This window comes from Chinchilla lanigera, unplaced genomic scaffold (genome assembly GCF_000276665.1).
Source record: "Chinchilla lanigera isolate Chin_1 unplaced genomic scaffold, ChiLan1.0 scaffold00159, whole genome shotgun sequence".
Classification (NCBI taxonomy): Eukaryota; Metazoa; Chordata; class Mammalia; order Rodentia; family Chinchillidae; genus Chinchilla; species Chinchilla lanigera.
Genome location: NW_004955560.1, coordinates 1,214,475 through 1,239,099, shown reverse-complemented (window position 1 = coordinate 1,239,099; position 24,625 = coordinate 1,214,475). Strand labels below are relative to the sequence as shown.

Genomic DNA, 24,625 nt, shown 5'->3' with positions numbered 1-24,625 from the left:
GGAGTAAACCTAGTTATCACAGAGTTTTTTGGGCTCAGAAGGGTTTTCACATCCTCTGGTTTAAGGATGGCATCTTGCTGGGGGAAGGGTGGAGGGGTGGAGGGGCTTCTATAGTAGATGCATGTCCGGGAGGTGGGAGCAGCAGGCAGGAGGGATTCTGTCCAGCAAGGGATCTGGCCAGTTGGAAGCAGCTGAAACAAGTCTTGTCTGGTCCTCAGAGATGGTCATTCTTGTTTTAGGCTCTTCTCTGGAATCCCATCTGGCCCAGATCAGTCCCACGCTATTCTTTATGGTCTTTTGTCATAATTCCTTCAAGTACAGGATGTGCTTTCTTCCTCTCTCAATCCTGGCTAAATTTCCTCAGCCTTTCTGGGAAGAGGGTTTGACAGTTTCCCAACCACCTCTGGGCTACAGAAAGCAAAGCAGTGTTATCTCTTGTCCTCCCGCTCCCCACCTGACCTTCTTAATTGTACAACTCCTACTTCATGAAAGCTGGGAAAACCCATGACTTTTCTATTCCATGGTCCCTACCCAGAAAGCTAACCTTACCATCTTAATCCTGTGCACCACAAATTTAACAGGTGTTCTTCCTTCCTCTCCCTTTTTGGAGGGCGAGAAGCAATCCAGAACCTTCTCATCAGTGTCCAAGTTTCCCACATCCCCCCTGACAGCTTTCACCATGACTGTACCATTCAGCTCTCCCATCTCCCTCCACTATCTTTCCCTGGTACGGGAAATTCCTATACCATGCTCCTCCAAACTTACTTTTCCAGCCTCTCTCTTCTGAATGTTCAAAAGACACATCATCTTGCAATGGGAAAAGCTACTTCCCTTCCAGCCACTTATGATAGTCTCCGAGGTGTATTTGGGAGCCCAGAGCCAGCTTATTTGTCTCCATCTGCACTGATGGACTAAAGATTGCGCCCTGGGGGCAAGGGTGCAGAGCCCCGGGTTGCTTGGGTAGGGGAGGTTTTATGAAAGCAGTGAGAAGTACCTCATCCATTTTTGCCTCAAATATCACGCTGTCACCTTTAGATAATTTCCTGTGTACAGTGGGTAAGAGTGTTTCAAGCTATGCACTTAAGCAGATAAGAAATGTCACAGTGTTGTTCTTTGGCTAAACTTAGCTTTTATCTGAGCCTCTCAGCCTCTCTGATTTGCAGAAAGAAGTAACTTAGACATTGCAAGATAAAATAAGAGTCTAGAATTTTCTCCACCATCAGGGAAAGGTCTGTAGGATGAGCCCTGGGGTCAGCCTCTGGATGGATCCATCCACCTTTTGGAGAAGACCCCCACCTATCTGTGTGACTTTGGGTGGTTCACTGCCTCCTGTGCATCAGTCTCTCCATTACTGCCCTCCTGTCTGTGAAGCCGTTAAGAACCGTGAGTTGCCCCAACAACAGTGAGTTCTATAGTATTAGCTATCACATTCCCAGAAAACAGTCTTCTCATCCTTTTCTCATGAAGGGAAACAGAAGAAGCCCCACTGTCTATGCAGAAGATACTTCAGGAGGTGCTGAGGGAGACAGCCTAGACCAGGACACTTGGGGATAGCTCTAAACTATGCATTAGGTACCCAGACAAGGGGGAACAGGGAAGGGGGATTACAGCTGTTCTCTCTATTTCTAGTTAGAGCACCAAAGTTGTAGAATAAGATACACATACTTAGAGAAGATTTCATTTCTTACTTTATCTTCCTGATATTACAGCATATATTTTTCTGGGAAGGCTGAACAACCCAACTGCATGGAGAGCTTTTGCAGAAATGGGAAATTATGTCCTATACAGAAAGGGATGGGCTTCCACTGTGGGCGAAATGTTTCCCAGATTCCCAGGTAGCACAATCACACAAGGCCATAAAAATCTAGAAAGAATAGTGAAGATTATTTTTTCTCACTTGCATACTATTGAAGACTGCCTATAAGTAATGGGTCTCCTAACTCTTCTTGGTACCTTACAGTTTACAAGGTGATCTTACCTTATTATATTTGAATCTCCCATCAGCTCTAAGGGCAGAGAATTAAATAACATACTTTTTTAAAACTATGGAAATGAAGACTGCAAGAAGTCAAAATTTCAAAGGTGTGAAATTCCTAAATTGTAAAATAAAATAAATAATCAGGATAAAAAAAAAAGAAAAAAAGAAAAAAATGAAGTTCTATATTAGTAAAATGCTAAGCCTTGAACATCAGTGGTTTAACACACCAAACATTAATTTTTCTATCACAGCTGTTGAAAACTGGTCAGTTTACATCTGCCTCTTCTGGAACAAGTGATGTCTTCCAGCGCAGATGGTGAGCCCTGTCTCACTGTCCTTAGGCTGAAATGACACGTGATTTTGACATGAGTCCATTGGCAAGAATGAGTCTCCTGATGGGCTTGGCAACTGTGTCCAGGGTGGGCTATGTAATGTCCTGCTTCGGAGCTTTGTCTGCTGTTCATCCTCTACAGGAGGAAAACGACCCCACTTTCTTCCTGCCCACTGGTCTTTCGCATCAGACTCAACCTTCTCTTCTGTTCTTCTTCTCCTCCTGCACCATCTCATATTAGATGTCTCACTGTGGTCCAGGGAAATGAAGCTGAATCTTTTACCTGTCTCACACCTTTCCTTCTAACACCCTGTGAACCTCTGTGATGACTCCTGAGGGATCCAGCATCCAGCATCACCTCTGTCCTGGTGCTCCCTGTACCCCTGGAATCTCTATGCATACACACATAAATGGGGGTCTGTGCTAGGGCCACCCAGGAAATGCTACTCCCAGTGTAGTGCCCAGTGGGTAATGGCAGCTATCCGTAAATGCTTTCTGAATGAGAGGACATCTGGAGAAACAATCTGTATAACAAGTTTATTTTTAAGGTCTCAATTTCTTTATGGAAATGGAGTCAGATGAATGGTGTCTTAATCCGGATTCACCAGACACGGTTTGAATTTTCAAAGTGTCTTGATTTTGGGGGATTCCCAACACCACGGCTAGCCACATTGGGCAGGATATGGAGATCGGCCTTCAGAGTAAAAGTGCACACATCCAGTCCTCTCCATTTCACTTTCAATGCTGCCAGGTCCATAGAACAGGCCTTGCAACCGCACTGAGCCCCAGGGGAGTGTTGAACCAGGCACAGTGTTCACCTTCCGATTTTGTTCTTCAGACATGTGCACTGGTGCCTAAGTATAAATCATGACCACTTTGAGCTTCTGAGGGAGCACAGTGCAGAGGCCACCTGTGGACAGGAAGAGTCAACCCATTCCTACAGCTGTCAGCCAGGCAGTCACAGGGGAGTACTGATAGCTGCTCTATACCCTCACACAAGTGTGTTGGCCTGTGATGCCACTGCTGTTCTCTTTGCATTTTATACAAAGTACTAGGGAGCCAAAGAGGATGAATTATCATCATAAAGGGCTGCTACACTGATGCAGTAATTAAATAAATATTATTTAAAAATTGCAGCTCTTTAAATTCCTAATACCTGTGGATAAGCACAAATATTTCTCATTTTCATGCAATTTGAGTTTTAAAATAAATATATTTAATGAGAAGTCAAAGCACAGTCATCAGAATACAATTTTTTAAGCTATGTTCTCTACTTCTTGTGGTGACCAGAACCCTCTCATCCTGCTACATAGAGAATAACATATTGATCTGACCCAGTATTAGATTAGAGACTGGGAGTTCAGAAAGGGAAGAAATAAATATGTTGCCCACAGGCAACTTGGTCTACTAGGGAAATAGACATGTCAGTAGTTACTTAGGATGTCAGTATAAAAGAAGAAGACTGTCAAATAGTGAAATGAAGAAAAATTGGGGCTTGGGGGAGGTAGGAATAAATGGAAAGGAAGGATTTCTCCACAGAAAACCAAATGGACCTACAAAGAGGACAAGTAGACAGGTGAGAGTTTATGGGGATGAGCTAGAGAGGTTAAAAGAAACAAGTGAAAAATCAGACTAAATATTAAGAATGCTCTTTCTTGAAGAAAGATCTCTTTGAAGTTATACTAGCAGAAAAATGTTAAGGGTTCAAAACTGTGATGTTGGGCCGGGGATGTAGCTCAGTGGCATAAGCGCCTGCCTGGCAAGCTCAAGTTCCTGAGTTCGATCCCTGGTACTGCAAAACTGTGATGTTAGAAAGATTCACTGGGAGCAATCACAGGACCTCCCTCTGTGGGACTGATTTCTTATCTGGGGATCGTAGGAATTTGGAGGAAGCAGAGAAGGAAAATGAGGCAAAGATTAATATTGACGCATTGGTTCTAAATTTACATGGGGAAGGAAAGGAAATTAAAAAGCCACAATACTTCTGCCAAAGAATAAAATTACAGGGCCGGAGGTATGGCTCAGCAGCATAAGTGCCTACCTGGCAAGCACAGGGTCCTGAGTTCGATCCCCAGTACCAAAAAAGAATGAATCCAGAGAAGCTATACTATCTGGTTAACAGACCTAATATAAAGCTACATGATGTGGTATTAAAGGGAACACCCAGATTAATGAAGAAAAGAGAGCCTAGAAATAGGCCTACTGCATAGATAGATTGTTGACAAAGTAAAAATTAGCTCAATGGGGAAAAGGCAAAATGGTGTTGGAACAATGGGTAGTCATCTATAAGAAGTGAAGCCACTCTAGGCCGCAGCCCATACAAGCTAATTCCAAATGGATTGTAGACCTAAGTATGAAGCCTAACATGAAATACTTGGAAGCATATAGGAGAAACTCTGTGTGACCTTTGATTAAGTCAAATTTTCTTATAACCAGAAGGGAAAATTGATTGTGGCGATACTTACACATATCAAAACTACAGGACTGTGTATCAGAAAGGCTCATTTCCCTCTGTATAAATTATACATTCATAAAATTTGTTGTAGAGAATCCTGTTATAGTTTAATGAAGAACACAGAAGTGTGTTCCATTGAGACATCTTTTCTAAGTGACAGCACTGTGGAAACATAACTCACACTTCAGGGGGACGTGGAAGGACACAGAGACTTTGAAGTGGGGAGCACAGAATTGCAGATGGTGGACCCCCAAGACAGCAAGCACAAGTGTGGCCCCATATGGCTTCATGTCACTGGGTTGCAGCCCGTGTCACCTCCCCGGGGCCTTCTCTGACCCCACCTGTCAGAAGGAACCTCACTGCCCTCAGCACCCTACACTGGGTTCACTTTTCCAGTGACACTTGCATGACACGATTCTGCCCACATTCTTGGCCTCAACACTAAGAAATTGCTATGAAGAAAACCACATCCCCAGGCCCCACTATGTTCCCATCCAAGCAGCTGTACCTGATGTTGCCTTGTCCCACAGGGTGAACACATCCTCCAGGGCACCGGGGTTCATGCTGGGTGTACAGGGACACAGCACACAGGGCACAGCTCTGAGACCCCTTCCCGAGGATCCTTTTCATCCTGAGCCCCATGGTGCTACATCCAGTACTCTGGGGTAAGGATGCTGTCACCATGTTTGCACTGCATTGCTAGCATTGGTGCAGGGAGGAGCTATATGAGCCTGGAGGAGAAGGAGACCAGGAACAGGCTCCGTGACCACGGAGGCTGTGAGGTAGTTCATTTGGTTAACACCTCTCCTCATTTCTCCAGCTAAATTTTCATGGTCCTAACTTTCTTTGCAGCTAAAGCTAACAGTGCTTCATAAACTTAGCTGTAAGTCTCTGAAGTTTCTGATGAAAGTGTTCCTTTGTCTGGGAAAGCAGAAAGACACACTGGCCTTTTTACCTTTCCCTTATTTCTTCCTTGAACTCAAGGATGCATGGAGCTGTAACCTTCATTCTTTGACCTCAAGAGAAAAAAAGCAAAGCCATGCCAATGGACTCAGGTCTGAAGCATCCCACCTGCAGATTTCTTATCCTACAAGAGAATCAAAACTGGTTCAGCTACTGTTGCATGGACTTCCCTTTATTTTGAGTTGAATACCAAGTGCAGTAGAGATTTAGACAGTATTGAAGCCAAGTCCCTAAGGATGAACCAGGGATAGGCAGACCCTCCCATTTTGGGAGTGTAGGAGCTGCCTCTGCCCATTTGTCCTCCTGCTATTCTGTAGAGGTCAAAGTCACTGAACAGATTCCTTTTTTTTTTTTGTTTTGTTTTTTTTGTAGAGTATGTATTTTTTTTTATTTTAAAGAGAGTAGTAAATGAGAAACAACAAACAAAAAAATAGAACAGTAGCAGCATACCAGTATCACAAACAAACAAATCAAAGCAAGAATATTCAAAATGATACAGTCTCAAGACAAAATAATACAAATCAACAGTGGTTGTAACATTACATACCGCTATCCTCAACTACATTGCTCAGATTACCAGCTATAAGAATGAAAGATTGCTCAAACCATTATAGGGAATAAGAAAATAATTCTTTGATAAAACAGTAGTGATAATGCAGAGTTTCAGTAGACAAGATGGTAGGAGTTCATCATTGTAATTCCATTGGATATTGTTACCTTCAGATCAGTTGCTCAGACCACCAGACACAAGCGTGCACAGTCGATCAGAACATAAAAAATTGTAAGCATTAACTGCTCATTTCAATACACCATCAGACATCAGCAATACAGTTATCACAGCTATTCATATATATATTTATATTTTGCCTTCTTTCTTTTTTCTTTTTTCCCTTATGCCAGTCATTCTTTCCTTTGAGCAATTTCTTTCCCTTTCCTATCATCTATTGTACGTTTTGAGTTTTACCTAGTCTTTCAGATTCTTAAACCAAGGAGACAATATGAGGTTTACCCATGTGGGTCCAATTTATTTCATTTATGAGTATGGTCTCTAGTTGCATCCATTTACCCACCAAAGCCTCAAGTTTATCTTTTTTAATAACTGAGTAACACTGAGCAGATTCTTCCTAATATATTGATTCAACCTAGGTTGCAAGCTTCTGAAGAGCCCAGAAAGAGAAATTCTTTCCCCAGTCCCAGAGAAAGGAGGCTCACATTTTGCAGACGATTCTCCACATTGTAAATAATAATCATGCACCTGTTAAATCTCATGAAAAACACTAAGAGCACTTTAGAAACATTCCTCCAAAAATTACCCAAAATATTAGCTCATTTTGTCATCATGACGCGAAAACAGGATTCTTTTCTTCTCTTCTTAAAAGCATACATTTAAAATAACCAAGAAACAGTGACATAGAGACGTGACCTCTGCACCCTGCCTGGGTTTTAGGGTTTTAGGCTGTGTGGCTCTGACATTCTGGGATGTTGTGCCCAGCTCTCTGCAGAGCGCAAGTGTGGTGAGGTTGGGACAGAGCCAGTTCCTTGCGGGTAGAGTTTAGGGGAGGGGAGAGTGCAAGCAGGCAGGGAGGACTTCTGCTCTGCAGTCCCCTATGTGGTCCTCTCCAAGCCTGAGATGGTAGGGTGGGGAGGGATGACATCCTGCAGCTCAAAGACCACCCTTCCCAACCTTTCACCCATTGCTAAAAGTAATCACTGCTGACTTCCTAGGACTTCTGTCCCTTTAGCATTCTATTTTTGAAGGACAGAAAGAGTTCTCATGGCAGGAGGAGGTGGTTGCAGAGGACCTTAAGCAAGCATAGCTGTAACAGGACTCCCAAGATCCTAGTGCAGGTTTTCCAGCCTCTCAAGGTGCTGCCTGCCAGCCTCATCCCCACTGCATGCTCTGCATTAAAATATATATATATATTTTTTTCTTTTCTCTCTCTGTTCCTCATCCCCCTTTCATCTCATCTAAATGTTTTTCTCAGTGAGTGAACTGATTGCAAATACTATCATAGAAACCATTCTGAGCAAATTAGTTCCACCCCCGCAGTGTCTCTCCCCAGACCCCTCTCCTTGAATTTAAAGGGAGAGAAGAGAGATATGATTCAGGCTCCAGGACAGGAGATAGGAAAGAAAGCTGTGTCAGTCTAGAGGGCCCTTAGAGTTTCCTGAAACAGCCAGGACTCTCCTGCAGGGCTGGAGCCCTAATTCACCCAGGCCTTTGAGCCACACAGGAGATCTCCCAATAGCATGGAGAATTTCATTCATATATTTATATGAATGAAATATATATATATATATCTCCAAAGAATTTGCCCAAAGAACATTATTAACGAGGCATAACTTAATGAAAAAATGAAAAGGGACATTGTATGTGCTCAAAAGCAGGCTTCCCTCTTTTCATCTGTCACTGTAGACTATAACCCTTGGCAATACTTGCCAGTCCATGCAAACAGAAGTTACTCTTTTGGCTGAGAATAAATGTGATTCCCATGCCAATACGGTAGTCCCCTTTGAGGATTTCCTGCCTAGAGTGGAATAAAAATGCAAAGAGTACTCAAGAACACAGAAACTATTACCCCCAAATAAACCTTGAAATAATTTGATGAATCCAGACTGCCAAGCACTAAGTCTTTTCCATTGATTATTTGATTTATTCCTCCATTAATCCTAATAAAGTAAATTATGCTGATCTAACAAGTAGCTGGCTACTCCCAGTGAGTTAAAACCAGGGCTTATTTCCCATTCCAGTGACACACTGATCCCTGGTTAATAAGCGACCGCTGCTTACTGTGGTCCCTGGGGAGACCCAGGCTGAGGGAAGCTGCCTCTCCACTCAGGCTTATAGAAACCAGAATTGGAGCTGGGGAACACTACCTGTCTTTTCCAGTTTCTTCCTGGAAATTACACACAGCACTTCCCCTTTCCATGGCTACAGCATGCTCCTGGTAAGTCTGGCGCCAATGAACTGAAAATACCATCCACTCTCTGGGAAAGGCAGAGGATAGCGTGATCTGTGACAGTTCATCACAACTCCTGAGACTCTGGACCTGCGTGGTCACCCTTGATTTACACAGAAAAGGGTGGTTCAGAGAAGATAAGTGCATGGAATATTTTATAGGCCCCCAAATCTGAGCCCAGACCCAGTTCCAAAGCCCATGCTGGTCCCAACTATCAGAACCTCTCCAGGGAGTTCCACAGGACTGTAGTGATGCTGAGCAGACAGGAAAGGACTGTGACCTCCAAAAGTGGGAAACAGTAAACATTAGGTACTGTTACCTACACTGAACTACTTAAGTCTCAGAAATTTTACAGTGAAGAAATGCATTGAACCTGTAATCTGCAGTTCCCAAAGGTATTTGACCGCAGGAGCTACCTCTCACAATGTCCATGGCAACCAGGTCCCCTGGAACGTACTCAGAAAATGTCCTGCCACACCTGTTCACACCTCAGGAACCCACAGGATACATGAACAGGACTGTCATCAAGCAGCGGAGACCCAGGGTTAGATTGTTCAGGTTATACAGCCAGGAAGTGGCCGGTGGAATCAAGAGCAGAGCACGATGGACAGCCAAACCAGAGCTCCTGGCCAGCTGCTGAGCTTCTGTGAAGGTATCAGAGCTTTATAAGCTGGAAAGCACCATTCAAATGTAAGATAGCCCTGATTCCCAATGCTAAGCACGACCAAAATACAGAGCGTTTGCATGGAAAGACAGTAGTTTCTAGGATACAAAAATTAAATTTCATGATAATACCAAATCCCTCCTAAGTTAGCATGTAATGTTTAAAACAATTGCAGTCAAAACCGCAACATGATTGCTTGACACTGACAAAAAATCCAAATATATACTTATAAAAGCAGTGTGATGTTCCAGAGATTCCCAACCCCACAGCTCCCCAAGTTTGTGGCTCTGTGCTCCGTGGTTTGTCCTGGGTCCCTGATGGTTTGTGTGGGATAAGAGGACTGAGGAGCTCAGGAAACCCTACAGAGAAGAGCGGAGAGTTGAGTGTAAATGATAACAAGGGTGAGGGGCCATATTTGTTATTAGTAAGTATAAATCCACATTAAGCAAAGTACCATATCATACTGACAGTTCAATAATAACAAGTGTGTCTTGAAAATACAAGCCTAGTCCATACATGAACTTCACAGTATAAAAAAAAACTGAAATTAGTAAAAAGAGAAATGAGTATTTTATCACTAAATGTAGTGGATAGTTGGGTGGGTGAATGATAGATCTTATCTCACATAAATTTGTAAGATAAACTTCAGTTGGTTTTGGAAGTAAGTTTTTACAAATACAAAACCAGGAAAAAATGTACTTCACAATGAGCCAGGACTAGCCAAGTTTGTAAACAGTCTTAAAAGGAAAAACAAAGAAGATAATTTGCAGTACAAATACATATATATCATGATAATATATATGTATATATATTAATTTTGCAACATGACTAATGGTCTTAATATATAAAGTGTTCCTGACCAAAAGATATTTCTTAGAAAAATGAGCAAAGAAAATGTAAAGAATTTTTTATTAAATGCAGAGTCAAAAGGATATAGGAAAAATATTGTTTACTAGTAGTCTAAACATTACAAATTCAATAATTAAACATAGGGTGAAATGTCTGTGTAATGCACAGTCCCAATGGTCACGTGTGGAAGGGCATGGACTGCCTACATAGTTGCTCATGACCCGCATGGGAAGGGAATGCACATGCTCTTTGAGTAACTAAGGTTACATACTTTCAGAGCTCGGCAGAGTTGAATTTAATGACAACAATTCAATGAGCCACCTTTGCTTCTGCATTTTATTTCTTTCTCTCATACTAACAACTCCTCTGCCCTTATTGTTTATTCATACTCCAAACCCAGTATCACCCACTCACACCTGACCTTCACATCTGCTTCTGCTCTTCCCTGGCTTGGCAAGCCCTGGTTTCCTTTAGCGCCTTAATTTTGAGTTTCATGTATGGACGGGAAATGTGAGTCTGAGCTGAGGTGGGATAGGGAGAAGGCTACTCAGAGTTCCTTGGCTTGTCACCACTCCAGAACCAAAAGCAGATCCCTGCAGGCTTTTCTTTTAAATTTGTGGATCATCAGGAAGAATACTGTCTTGGTATTTTTAATTGCACAATAATTACAGTCAACCTTCCGTACTGTTAGATTCCACATCCATTTATACAACCAAACAAAAAAATTTTTCAAAATAACAAAAACTGGTGTCTGTATTGAACATGCATATTTTTCTTCTCATTGCTACTTAAACAAAAGAGTATAGTTATTCCAGAGATATAGCTCAAGGCATAAGTGCTTGCCTGGCAAGCCTGAGGTCACGAGTTCGATTCCTGGTACCATTAAAAAAAAAAAAAGACTTAGACAAGAGTATAGTAACTATTTGTACAGTATTGATACTGCATTAGGTACCATAATTGACTTAGAGATGAGTTAAAGAAGACTGTAGAAAGTTACGTGCAAATGCTGCACCATTTTATAAGGGGTGGAATTTATCCAGCACTTGTGGGTTTGGTATCCGGGGCAATCGCAGAATCGGTCCGCTGTGGATACAGAAGGTGTGCTACTGCATTTTTGCAATTCTACTAAATTATAGCAATGTGAACCTAATTTATCCAAATGTTAGTTTTTTTAGACTTCAAGAGCCTAGAGATTAAATAGCAATTTAAATGTTAATCCCCCTTCTTGGTACATAGCAGACACTTCATTTGTTTACTTAGCAAATATTAATTACTCCACAGACTTGAAGCCCAGTGGGTTCCAGATGATTTCTGTCATCTGCAGTCTGTTTTATGATAGGTATTCAAATGGAATCTCAGTATTGAATTGTCTCAAAGCTGCCAATATACAGTAGCTGTGGCTAATCTAGAAGTCCTCTTGTTATCCTAGACTCACAAGAAAAGACTGAGACTAAAATGAATGTAGAAGGCTGCTCTTTCTGTTCCTGATGAAACTGAAGGTACTAAGACCAAAAAGCTGGCTCAGACAGCCATACAGATACAGGTCCATACTCCAGCCCTGACTGACATGAGATCACCTGGGCCATGGTAAATTAGTGTTGCTAATAAGGCATGACCCATGCCCCAGGACACTGAAGATAAAACATTGCTGACAATGATTTATCCTTTCTGGACAGAGTTGAAATGGCTAATATAGTCATTTAATGCCCAGGTCCTGGATGCTGAGTTGAATAAATCTGCGAAGCTGGAATCCAGTCTCCTGAACCATTTCCCATTTGTTCTCTGCCAGAAGGAGTAAAAATTATTTCCCATCATCTGTGTCAGAATGGAGGAGCTGCACAGATGAGCTTCTTTGCCTGCTCACTGAGATCTGAGGCTTCAACTTTTTCTCTGAGTCTTCATTTCCTGTCTTGGATAGTAACAGACATTTACATTGCTTCCTATGTTTGACATATTCATCTTTAACATCACACAAATAACAGCATTCCTAAAACAAACCATGGAAACGTAAGAGTACAGAAACAACTGGACCCCAGGAGGAATGATGTAACTGCATCTTCGGTGATATCTGTGATTACTAAGCCATATATTGCTCCAGTGTCCAAAATCTGTAATCACCACTGACCTCATGCTCCCTCCTGGAGGATACAGCTGTGAATCCAATCCAGCCCCAGAAAGCCAGCTTCAGACAAGTTTTGCATCTGAAGGAAACTAAAGATTTATTTCCAATTTAAAAATTGAGTATAAAGTTAATGAGATGATTTCATTATCTCCTACCTAAAGTCTGAGCAGAAATCCACTACCAAGCAGGCCATGAAAGTTTCAGTCCAGAAATCTATGTTCAGCTTCAAGATATATCACCTACCAGCAAGGAAATCCAGGTCAGGATCTGTCTAAGCCTTGTTTTTCTTACCTGCAAGATTGAGTGATATCTCCTGGGTCAGGCTGTGATGGATGAGAGAGAAATGTGGAAAGTTCTCCAAGGGTGCTTGGCACATGACAATCAGCTTTTATCGCCACTCACTTCATACTGCAAATTAAGGAAGCGAGGTGCTGGACTAATAGGATTCAGATAATTTAATTCTCATCTACCTGGTAACTGTTAAAGATATTTTCAGCTTTTTTCCTTCCAGTTTCTAGGACTTCCTATGAAAGGATCATCAGTCCTTGGATCTGGAGAAATCATAGCTTCTACTCCACAGAAGCCTGATATCCTCATATTCAACTGCTGTAGCTAACTGTGCTATATATCCTGAGCTAATTCTCACTCCAAATGACCCAATTTGTGACCCCTATAAGTATCTTTGTACTTGTCATTCACTGCACATCCACCAACAGGTATTTATTGAATATTTTCTGGGTGCCAGGCTTGAGGAGGTAGTCCAGACCTAGTGCACACTCAGGACAGCCCCTTGACTCTGGACAGGACACATGGCCTGGAGAGCCAAATCCCTGGTCTAAGCCTGGTGACAGTGACCCTACAATGTACACTCTCAGTTCCCCTTTGTTTGGGGTTTTTCTTTTTTGTCTTTTCAGACAAGGTCTCACTATGCAGTTCGGGCTGGCCTTGAGTTCACTTTGTAGCCCAGGCTGGTCTTGAACTTGAAACAGTCCTCCTACCTCAGCAGATTACAAATGTGCTCCACCACACCAGGCTCAGTTCCACTTTGTAATTCTGAATCTGACCTCAGACACTCCATGTCACTGCCTGTAGTAAACAAACTGAGACTGAAAGCTAACCAGCCATGAGTCAGCAACTATTGAACTGGTTAAGACCATGCCAGACTTTTTCAGTCACTGAAAAAAATTCTATATTTAGCTATTTTCCACCCACTACATAAGCATCTGGCTGGAATCTTGCTTCACATACTCCCTACATATTGTACTCAATTGGGGGCAGGTGTGAGGATACCGATGGGGTGGGGATCACAGGTGGTGCTGCTGTGAGGTTCAAGTGAAGCTGTAGTAGACGAATACTGAAAATACGATGAACAGGGTGAGTCCAAGCATTGTGACCCGGTAGTGAGTTATCCTCCCTCCAGCCTCTCCATAACCCATAAACTAAGAAGGAAGGAAGTGACACATTTTTATTGCATATGTACTATGCATCAGGCATTAAGCTAGCTATTTCCACAGTCAACATTTTATCTACTTATCACAACTATGCTAAGATCAGTTTTATTTTCATTTTTAAAATGAAAACAAGGTGAGAGAGGTTATGAAAATGTCACATCTGTGACATATACCTAAGGATGTGCTGAGTTACCCATTATTCACCTGATGGGACACTCTGGCTCCTGTACTTGTCTCTTCAATTTGCATTGCCAGAATTTCCAAATCCTCCAGGTATCCTGGGATTTGTGTCATTGGTGTGTGTGTGTGTGTGTGTGTGTGTGTGTGTGTGTAACAACACCATGAATAAATGAGCCCATGGTTAAGTGTTTTCATATCTAATGATCCTCGTATGTTTGCTGAAGGATTTAAACTTGACTGTGACTTCTACACACTATGTGTTTAATCCTTCCTCATAGCATAATACCTCTGGTCATATCTTGCACATAGAAAGCCACCCATAGATGTGGCATGAATTCCTAAGTAGGTATAGCTCTTGGGAATACTCCAGAAATCAGCACTTAGGGTTCCTCTGTTGGGAAGTCTCCTGAGTCTAACAAGGTTAGATTCTATCTAACCTAAGACAAAGGAAGGTCCATTTTCACAGAGCTTGCTCAGCCTGTTCCAGAGACGTTAGCTTGTCTCCATGGGAAAAGACTTCAACCTGTAGATAAGCTTCCTGGACCTACCAGCCCAGGTGCCTCAAGCTTCTAAATCCAGGCAAGGCTGAGTCCAGGCAAACACAGACTTCCCAGCTTCATGAGGGCTGGACTAATAGGATTGATAATTTAATTCTCATCTACCTTGTAATTGTTAAAGATATTTTCAGCTTTTTTCCTTCCAGTTTCTAGGACCTCCTATGAAAGGATCGTCAAACTAGGACCGTATAATTGTAGGGCTTATTGCTGGTTGCTCCCTGTATGGTGACCCAAGCCCCAACCCTCAATCTGGTCTCTGCCATAGAAGGATAAAAAAAGGCAGACATTCTTTGCAAGTCCATCAGACAGAAACTTAATTTCTGGAAATCTGAACCTTGGGGGCAGAACCAGACTTGTTGATTTTCTGTGTGAAAACAAGACAGTGTTGGATTTCTGGAAACATGGCTTGACTCTACTTAGCATAAGCAACTCACTGTACGAAGAAAGGGGAAGGTGGAGGAAAGATTTAGTCTGGACACATAGCATCCAAAAACCCAAATACTCTTGTTCAATCCTCTTCTTTCCATTTTCATCCAAAGATCATCAGAATGTAAATGGAGTTGAGCAGCATTGGGGATCAGAAGGAGAGATGGTGTAATGTTGAGAGCACCTACTGGAAGCTGGAGGAATTTCTGTCAGGTGCAAAGTGGGTGACAGAGCGCATGAAGTGGAAGTCTCTTGGGGATCAGGGGAGGACAGGCTGGCCCTGGGCATCCCTGGGCATCCCATCAAGTAGAGGCAAGGCCAGGGCTGGACAGCTCCAGGGAGCAGGCTGCCAGGGGAAATGCTGCCAAATTAACAGAAGTGGGCTGTGGCCAGTGCCTTCTTCCTGGTCAACTGGACAGGAACACCTGGCTAAGTAGCAGTTGGACAAGCTAATGGGTAGAACTGGTGAGGATAGTCTCAGTGAGGAAGGTAGCCCTGCTCTTCCCCCTCCCTGACACCCCACTTTTTTCCTCCTTCTTTGGCTCCTTCCAGCTGTTGTCTACATAGACACCTGGTTTTTCACTTGGCAGAGAAACATCACCAGCAATCTAATTTCTTTCTTCCTTCCTCATTTGAGGCTAAAGAATTCAAGGAAGACCAAATCATGCACAGAAATGAATCACTGCTCCTGATTACCACCCAGGTTTGGAAATACTGTTAGACATGAGATAATCTTCTGTAATTCTCAAGAAAGGAAAGAAGGAAGGAAGGAAGGGAGGGAGGGAGGGATGAAGGAAGAAAGAGAAAGAAGGAAGAAAGAAAGAAAGAAAGAAAGGAAGGAAGAAAGAAAGAAAGAAAGAAAGAAAGAAAGAAAGAAAGAAAGAAAGAAAGAAAGAAAGAAAGAAGTTTGAGATATCTATTTAAGGTTTATGCCTAGATGTCCCCAAAAGTCTCGTGAACTCATAGGTAGGCTTTTGAGAGGTCACTGGACCATGAGTGTGTGAATCTCATTGGATTAGTCCAATGATGAGCTACATGCTTCCACTTATAGCTAAATATGATGTCTGGTCAGAGAAGGTGGGTCACTAGGGCATGGTGTGGAAGGATCTACCTCCTTTCATCCTTTCTTGCTCACTCTCTGCTCTTTGTCTGTCATACCATGAGCTGTTTCTCCTCTGTAATGCCCCTCTGTCATGCCATCCTGCCTCAGACCCAGCTGACTATAAACTGGAACCTCTACAAACTGTGAACTACAATAAACACTTTCTTCTTTAAGTTATGGCTGTTGTGTGGTATGTCTCAGAGATAAAAAAGAAACTCAGGCAGCATCGAAATGCTTCTACTTATGAAATTTATTTTCTGAGAGAAGTAGAGAAAGTCTTGGAGAATCTTTCATTTGTATTCTTAGCAGGGTTGCCAATGACACTGCCTTAAGATAATGTCACATCTGTGTTCAGAAAGTATCGTCTTTAACATGAAAATGCCACCACCTCAAGGAATTGTGAGTGAACAGATAATTTGATGGGTAAAATGTAAAAATACTAAAAAAATTCTCATAAAATTGACAGCAAACAATGGAAAGTTACATATGATGAAGGACAGAGAGAACAAATACAGGGAAAACCCAAGAGATCCATACAATAAAAATTTCAGAAGGGAGAAGAGATCAGAGAAAAACCAAAACTGAAAACACTAATAGAAGTCAGTTTTCCTGACTTTTAAAATTGAATTTTTTAATGTGAAAAGGTTATAAAGGTGACTTGATATAACTAATTCAGTATCTAAATTTTGATGATATTGAAAGAAAATCTATAAAGCATCTAACTAGAAAAATGAATTATGGAAATAAAGAAAAACATAACACACTGCATTCCTTCACATGCACATTCGTAATACACATCATGTCAGCAGAACTGTACGGGAAAATGTGATTCCAGAATATCAAGTGCTGGGAATGCACAACAAATTTTTCCTCTATCATATGAAGGTTCAGAACCTATACTACACTTCCTAAAATAATAAAATCAAGTGTACTATTCCAAATAAGAATGAAGGAAAACAAAAACTTTAGCAAAAAAGGTAAAACAACATAATTAAAAGCTAAGTAATTCTTATGAAACTGTAATACAAGTATAGGGCCAGGGGTATAGCTCAGTGGCATAAGCACCTGCTTGGTAAGTGCAAGGTCCAGAGTTCGATTCCCCATGCCAAAAAAATTAAAAAAAAAAAAAAAAAAAAAAAAAGAGTTGATTTCAAAAAGAAAACCCTTGTGTAATACAAGTGTAAGAAATGAATTTTAGAAAGAAAAATACATTTTGTTAACAATTACCAGTAATCTGAATTTCAAGATCACAGATTATTTCAACAGAACCTGGGGGCTTAGAAGAGAATGAAGAATAAATTACTTATAATTCTGCTGACCACAAAGCAAGTTCATCAAAGTGGATTATTTTCATTTAAATCAACTGAAAACTATACTGGTTTAAATAAAAGATGCCATTTACAGTACAGATTGTTAAAAATATGAAGAAGACTGAAAATCACTGTGAAGATGGGCTTCTCCTATGTGGCCACATTTCCACACATACCAGAGAAAAACGCATCTTGGTAAAAAGTACTTCCAACAAGAACCCTCCCATATGGGTATCAGCATCCTGGGGATAAATAAATTGTAGTCATACAGTGGAATATTATATGGGAATAAAAATGAAATAATACAGCTCTATCAGCAACATATATGATGCTTGCAGTCATAAACCAAAGAAGCAAGATGTGGTGGTCTGGTTGTGGTGTGAGTGTGTCACCCAAAGGCTCATGTGCTGGAAGCCTGGTCCCCTGAGTGGTGGTATAGATGTGGATGTTTTGGGTTATATCTAGGCTTCTCCCCAACTCCAAAGCCTTATGCACTTATAGGTGGGGCTTAGGTGGGTGACTATATCTCAGTGGCATGATACTTATCAGTGGATTAGTTCAAGAATAAGTTTAGAGCTAAATGTGATTCATCCTGGTGGAGGAGACAGGTTGCTGGGGGCATGGCCTGGAAGGTCTACCTTTTCCCCTCTTCCCTGATCTCTCTCTCTGTCTCTGTCTCTGTCTCTGTCTCTCTCTGCTGCCTGCCACCATGCCATCAAACCTCCTCTGCCATGCCCCTGTACCATACTGCCCTGCCTCAGAGACAGCTGAACTGAAACCTCTACAAGCTGTGAGCACAAATAAACCTCTCCCCCTTAGAACTGAAATTGTTGTGTATTGAATTTCAGCAACAAGAAAGCTAAGACAGTGGTGGAAATTTTAAAAGGTAGGATTAGGAGAATGTGATGAAGTCATGATATTTCCACCTTTGTATTGGGTTAATATACCCCTTAGTTATTGCAGGCTGATCAGGTCCACAATCCCCAAACCAGTACACTATGAAGGCTAAATAAAAAGAGGTGAATGGAATGATTTCAGGGCTCCAGGAGGATCAAAGCCCTCTCACAGAATTTGAGATTCTCTCAGGGCTAAAACCAAGTTCTTCTCTGGGTAGCCTGTATTTATTTAGTTAGCAGAAGGGAGGGGAGTACTCAAGAAAGGTGGAATCACTCAAGGACTTCTCCAAGTAACATATTAAATTAATCCTTAATAAGGATTAAGTTAATCCATCCAAGAGTGAGATGCCTGAGACTATAGTCTTTATCTAGTTGAGATCAGATCCAGGTGTCCTTGGCTGTGATCTTGTCTTATCCTTTGAGACTTCCTGGCTTCATCTGCCATTACAGATTTTAGTAAGGATTAGTGACTTACAAAGGTTCACTTACTATGAGTCCATCGCCCACATCCAGGTGAGTGGCCTAGGCTTTGGACAAATTCACAAGTAAACATAAAAAGCCAGTTTGTTAATTTAAGTCCTGCTTGGGGCTGCTTCATAGTGGTCTCCATCACCCTTGCAAGGGATTAGTACTGATCTTCTTTGGAGGGAATCAGTCCCTGAGAGAGTGATTAGTACAAAATGAGCAAGCTCGGCCTCTGGTCCCTCTTGTGTCCTGCCTCACTATGTGACCTCTCCTCTTGTGCAAAATCCCTCTACGATGACATCTCTTCCTCTGTCACAATGTAACCAGAAGGTTCTCACAAGAGTTGAGTGGTTACAGGCACCATACTGTTGGACCTCCTGAACTGTGGGCTACATAAGCTTCTTTGTACCCTGATTTGGGTATTTTGTTATAGCAACAAACAATGCCTAAAATGTAAGATGTGAAGAATATGCATGGCATAACCTGCTTCCAGTGGAAAAGTGGAAAACCAGGCAGTACTATCTATAAGAGCCTCCATAAGTGTCATCACCAAAAATTAAACAAATAACAATTAACCTAGAGGTCAGCTCCAGGAAAGGGGGAATGAGCTCATGATAAGGGGCAAATCATGGAGGTTTTGTGTCGCAGTGTTTTTCCTCATGATTTCAGGCAATTACATGAGCTTTTATTACTCATTACTAAGTTAACGTATCTGATAATCTACATATTGCAGCTTACATATTTTGCAAGAAAAATACCACAAATTGCAGCTGCAAACTGATAAAATGGTTGCCATGTATCTTCCTAAGATTATACCCTTTTTATGGAAATGACTTTAGAAATCAATCTAGAAAAAAGAGAAGATGGTCTTAATTTCTGGTTTATAATTTAGAAAATAACAGGCAGTGAGATGAAATGTTAATAGTAATTTATAGTAATGAAATATTATTTGCATGTGTCAGTCACTAAATTAGAAAAAAATTAACCAAAAAATAGCACACTGTAATTATGAGAATACTTTGAAATATTCATTTTCATACACACGCCATATAAAAGTTAGTGCAAAATATTTCTTGGTAGACATTAATATGTATGTAAGATAATTAAAATCCATTGATTCCTTTGACTTCAACCTTTCACATCTGGAGATTTCTGCTCAGGAATGGGTCAGGCATATGCAAGGGATTTGTCGAAGTATTTTTTATGATTAAGAAATACCTAAAATTTGAGATAAGAAACAAGAGAGTCAGTTTAGTACCTTACAATATATCCAGTCTTGGAAAGGGTACAGCTACTAAAGGAGGGTGGATATGACAATTGGGCCTGATTGTGTCAACCTGGTGGATTTGGAAGCAGCCCAGGGAATGGGAGGAGCATGCTGCTGCATGTGGCTGGGTAGGTCTTGGAGGTGTGGCCTTGGGGTCTACATCTGCTCCTGTGTCCCTTTCTCTGTAGCACTGGTCCCCTGCTCTGGTTCCCAGCCACCATGAACGCATCAGCTTTCCCCTTCTACCAGGATGTTCCTGCCTTGTCAGGCTTACCATGAACTAAAGCCCCTTAAAATGTGAGCCAAATTAAACCTTTCCTCTTTTATGTTGTGAGTGTTGAGAATCGTGTCCCAGCCAGGGGAAAGCTGCCTAACACAGTGGAGATGTGGAAAACCTTGTACACTCAGTTTCTCTTCCCGTGTGGGTGAAAGAGTGTCATTGGCAGAGACAGCCCCTTCTTCCAGCCGTGCAGAAGTGCTGAAAACACGTGGTGGCCCCACTCATTGAGACAGGCCCATTCCAAGGCTCCAGAGGAGGAAAGATGGGTGGAGATTGGACACCGGTGACTCACTGAAGCTGTCAGCCTCCTCCCTGTGCTGCAGTTTAAATGCCTACTTTTTTATTTTGTTGGTACATTTTAGATATACATAATGATAACATTCATCATAGTGCATTGGTACTGTACATGAAATGCCTACTTTTAAATGAGCAGAGTTCTTGAGAGACTCCACAGGCCCCATATCAAGTGATGAGTTTACCAATCCTCTAAATGCCCTAAATCTTTCAAAGTTCAGAGAACAAGAGAGGAAGTCATTGTCAGGGATTGATATAGACTGAACATACTGTAGTATTTGGAGCCCACAATTGATGCAGCAACAGAGTGACTATATAATTTGTCATCTAAAGCAAGACACTTTGTGGAGGAAGTACAGAGCAGTTTAAATAATTCCTTTAAGGCAAAAGATAAACACTGGGACAATACTGGGCAAACCAGGTTACACAGTCACACTGGCCAGGGACCATACTTTGAGCATTACTTCCTATGGGCTCATCATGCACAACTGCTACAACCATACTCCCAGGACACAGGTAAGAAAGTGGAGAGCTCAGGGAGTTCTCCTGAAACCCCAGAATGCTATGAAAGTATGGAGAGAAGAGGCTACAGCAGAGTTCAGCCCAGGAGGACTGGACAACACCACTGTAACAGTACTGTCTGAGCCCATTCTGCTTGACAGCTTGTCCCAGAAACTGAACAAGAGTATTCAGTGGTCCTAGTAGGGCTTTCCTGCCACCCCCCATACTCAGTGGGCAACTTCAGGTTTGATGAATCACAGACACCTCAGAGCACCATCACCTCCCTGACAGAACACTGTATTAGGGCTGTGTCAGGGACCAGGACACTTTATGCCTTACCTACCCTCCACAGAGCTATCTTGCACCATGATGGTGTCTGTGGAACAAATTCTATAGCCACTGTATTGTTAGTGCATCCTTTTGGGGCTCCAAATACTACTGTATGTCCAGTCTACATCACTCCCTGACAATGCTGATGGGTATTTCCACACTGCTTGTTTCTCCTTCTCCTAGATATTCTATAGCTTTTGAAAAGACTGTTCCTTCAAGTTCAAGTTACTTGTCCATGTCCCCCCACTTCCACACAGCACAATACACGCAGGGCCTCCCCAACCCATTAGCCTTGTCTGGCACAGCCATCCACCCATGGAAAAAGAGAGGTCTCTTAACCCCTCTGGTGAGCAGAGGACCAGATAGAACTACATGGCTTGGCACTGGTGGCAGGGAGGCTGCTCTTCTAATGGGGATGACACAGGCTCACTGGATGTGAGTTGCCTGCTACCTGTACCCTCCAAAGCAGCATAGATCTCCAGCTCTGTGGTCCCCCACTCAGCATCACTACACCTGGCTCTATCACCATCCCATCCTCCCAACATCCACAGTTCTGTAGCTCCAGGGCTCTGAGCTCTATCCAGAGCTTCAGCATCCATCTGTATTTGCAGGAGGGAGAACCTAAATACTGGCTTAATGAGTACAGGACCCATGTAAATGCTAGCTCAGCCTGGACTTGTGACAAGGATAGCAGCTGTAGGAATACCTGAGATAACTTCCCTCTTTAGTGGAGCCTGGGAGGGAGGTCAAAGTTTCTATCAAGAGAGCCCTCATTCTGCGGTGTTCAGAGGGAGTTAGGAGCCGAGGGAGGCTGAGCTGATCAACTCATTCATCAGCTCCTTCTGCTCCCTCAGCCTAAACTCTCCACTTCTTCAACACATTTTTAATTACATCTAATTCATCTCTTCTAACTGAAATATTTCATTCCATTATATGAAAATGCCACTTTTATTTAGCCATTTCTTTAACTGACTAAAAGAAGTAAATTGTATAATGCATGTAGTAAGTATGAAAAAACTAATATACACACAAAATAACAGTATCTATTTGCTCTGTGTGCTTGTGTGTTTATAAAATATTTTTGAGAGGATTGGAAGGATACAGACTGTAAATAAAATGATATTTACCTTCTGAGAATGTGGATTGAACAAGATAGAGGTAGCCAAAGAGAATTCAACTTTATCTGCATTGTGCTCTTTCTTGAAGAATTTACTCTATCATTGCATACTTTAAAGTTAATTTAATATGAAAAGAGGAAAAAGTGCTGCTGTGATATGTTAGGTACTAGGAAACCAAGGTTCCCCAGAGAAACAGGATCAATAGAATTATACAGATAGAGAGAGATAGATAGGTAGATAATCTCTGGATTAGCAATGGTTCAACTCATGACTCTTCAATTTTATAATGTTGCAAAAGAAATATGCATTCAGTACAGATTGTATTTGGAATTCTGATTTTTTTTCCTGGCTAGCAGAGCACAGTGTGACACTCTTGTAATGTTGGGCATTGCAATAAAACACAGCTTGCCGTCAGGTGTACAATCATGAGCATAAGCATGGATACTCTGCAGTGCAGTGTATAGTTGCAAAGTTCAGTAAATTACTAAGATATTGCATTTGTCAGCTTCACCATTGCTGGGACCAAATACTCGACACCTGCAATTTAAATCAAGAGAGGATTATTTAACTCGTGGTTTCAGTCTGTGCTTGGTTGGCTTCAAGGCAGAAGGATCTGGCAAGGAAAGCTGCTCACCTCTTGGTATATGAGAAGGGAAGAGCCTATCTCTACAAGAGAAGAGCCAAAGAAGAAGGGGCCAGGAGCCAGAGGTGGTGTCCAAGGCCACACTTCTATGACCCACCTAGAAACACAGAGGGGTGTGCTTTATTAATCTTGAAATCTCTCAAAGCCAAGCAAATTGACAGTAGAGGTTAACTGTCACAGATATTTGTCACTTTATTATAAAGTAGGCTTCGTATTGATGATTTTACCCAAATGTGGACTAATTTTAGTGTTCTGACCACACTGAAAGCTAGCGAGGCAAAGCTCTGATGTCCAGGGGGTTAGATGACTCGAACACTTAGGACAGGATAGTTCCATTTAGAATGAGTTTGCAAGGGTGTAACCCCATTTTGCGTCAACTGATGCATGAGTTCCACCCACTTTATGGAGCATATCTGCTTCACTTGAAGTCAGCTTATAGGTGCTAACCACATCCACAAAATGCCTTCCCTGTAACATCTTGGACTAACAATTGACCAAGCAAACAGGCACCATGGCCTAACCAGACTGACACATAAAATTTAACGTCTGTGGGGTTAATCTAATTAGGTTACTCTTTTCCATTAAGCAAAGAATCACTGTGGCTATACTCTCAGACTTATACATTCTTAGAAGGATCCTGTCCCATTTCTGGAGAATGTATATATTGGGCCTCTTGGCTGTGGATCTCACATTCTCCTCTCCAGCCAACTCTGCCCCACCCTGAATCGGTCCTGGTTCAGAACCCTGGGCCTTTGCTTATTCTGAGCTATACATGTGGAGCGATAAAAACTCCATTTAAAGCATCACTTGAAAAATTCCATGAAGGACTTGACGTTTTAAATGAGGGGAATTCCTTCTCTCTTTTTCCTTTTTTACTTATCATACTTTATGCAGCAGAATTCTAATATTACCATGTTATGAAATTCTGTCAAAAGAAAAAAAGAAAGGTTAACCCATAATCATAGTACCCTAAAATAACTACTCTTAAAATTAATATGCTTCAGTATTTTTCTATGTGTACAATTTTGAAGAGTTGTAATTATACCCAATTTTAGCATGTTTTTCCATTTGCCATTTTATTATAAGTATTTTTCATGTTGCAACTTAGTTTTATAGCTGTCATTGTCAATAGCTACACAATAGTTCACTGAAGTGTAGTGCTTGAGATACGTAACTGTCCTATCATCTTTAAGCAGTTTCCAATTTCTTATAAGTATGGCCATCTTTGTGATTTTCTGATGGTAGTGTTCTCTTTAACACTTTGGACTCTCACACAGAATTACAATTATTTGGCCAAAGAATAAAATTTCTTGTTGCTTCGTCTTGACATATATTTCTCAACAGATTTTTTTTTAATAAAAGGAGGAAAACATTAACAGACAGACAACCTTTTACAAAATAGCAAAAGAACAGTACAGACAATACAGAGTTACAAACAAAGTGGTAGGAAATTAACAATGCTTGTTGTATTATGTATCGATAT

The 24,625-nt window shown here is 41.6% G+C and overlaps 1 protein-coding gene across 1 annotated transcript in view; it reads left to right on the top strand.

Annotated features, from left to right (window-relative positions):
* The window catches only part of Npsr1 (neuropeptide S receptor 1), a 173,461-nt gene that overhangs the window by 4,012 nt on the left and 144,824 nt on the right, over positions 1-24,625 (top strand). The window lies entirely within an intron of this gene.